Source organism: Gavialis gangeticus, unplaced genomic scaffold (assembly GCF_001723915.1).
Source record: "Gavialis gangeticus isolate Ggan-Ray unplaced genomic scaffold, GavGan_comp1, whole genome shotgun sequence".
Lineage (NCBI taxonomy): Eukaryota > Metazoa > Chordata > Crocodylia > Gavialidae > Gavialis > Gavialis gangeticus.
The window spans coordinates 78,742,671-78,744,287 of record NW_017729034.1 but is presented as its reverse complement, the minus strand read 5'-3'; positions in this window follow the sequence as shown (position 1 = coordinate 78,744,287).

The window sequence follows — 1,617 nt, the reverse complement described above, 5'->3', positions numbered from 1 at the left end:
ATCTGCAAGAACTACTTCACAGTTAGGGTGGCTAGGAGCTCGAACCAGCTTCCTAGGGAAGTGGTTCTGGCTCCTACCCTGGGGAATCTTTAAGAATAGGCTTGATGACTACCCGGCTGGACTCATTTGAGTCCAGTTTTTCTCCTGCCCAGGCAGATGTTCAGACTTGAAGATCTACAAGGTCCCTTCCGACCCTACTTCTATGATTCTATGATTCTATGAGTCTATGACTTGCATGTGTGAACATGCCCCATGAGATTTCTTTTGGTCCAACCCTCCAATTTCTAGAGGTTACTCTACATTCTAGCCTTACACTCCATCATATCTATTACTCTCCCCATACTGGTGTCATCTGCAAACCTTTTGAGGGTGCACTCTGTGCCATCTTCCAGGTCATTGGTGAAGGTATCAAACAAAACTGGACCTACGACCAAACCCTGGGGCACTCCACTTGATACCAGCTGCCCATTAGACATCAAAACATTGATTCCTATCCTTTGAGCCCAGTGATCCAGGAAGTCTTCTATTCACCTTACAGTCCATTCATCAAACCCATACTTTCTTAGCTTGTCTGTGAGACTATTGTGGGAGACTGTGTCAAAAGCCTTGCTAAAATTAAGGTACACCACATGCACTGGCTTCCTCACATCCACAGAACCAGTCACTTTGTCACAGGAGGCAACCAGGTTGGTAAGGTATGACCTGCCCTTCGTGAATCTGTTCATAATCACCTTCTCCTTAGAAATGAATTCCTTGAGGATCTGCTCCATGATTTTTCCAGGGATGGACGTAAGGCTGACTGGTTTGTAGTTCCCTGGATCCTTCTTTTTTCCCTTTCTTAAATATGGGCAGTATATTTATCCCTTTTCCAAACATCTGGGACCTCTCCTAATCACCATGAGTTTTCAAAGATGATGACTAGTGGCTCTGTAATCACATTAACCAACTCCCTCAGCAACCTCAGGTGCATCCCATCTGGCCCCTTGGACTTGTATACATTCAGCTTTTCTGAATAGTCTCTAAGCTGTTCTTTCACCGCAAGTTCGCTGAAGACACCAAACTTTGGGGCAAAGCATCCATGCCAGAAGACAGGCGAGTGATCCAGGCTGACCTAGACAGGCTCAGCAAATGGGCAGATGAGAACCTGATGGTGTTTAACACTGAAAAATGCAAGGTTCTCCACCTTGGGAAGAAAAACCTGCAACATCCTTATAGGCTCAGCAGTGCTATGCTGGCTAGCACTATGGAAGAAAGAGACTTGGGGGTCATCACTGACCACAAGCTGAACATGAGCCTGCAATGCGATGCTGCGGCTACTAAAGCGACCAAAACGCTGGCTTGCATCCATAGATGCTTCTCAAGTAAATCCCGAGACATCATTCTCCCCTTATACTCGGCCTTGGTGAGGCCGCAACTGTAGTACTGCATCCAGTTTTGGGCTCCACAATTCAAAAAGGATATGGAGCGTCTTGAGAGAGTCGCATGATCAGAGGTCAGGAAAACAGACCTTATGATGACAGGCTGAGAGCCATGGGGCTCTTTAGCCTGGGAAAGCGCAGGCTCAGGGGTGATCTGATGGCCACCTATAAGTTTATCAGGGGTGACCACCAGGATCTG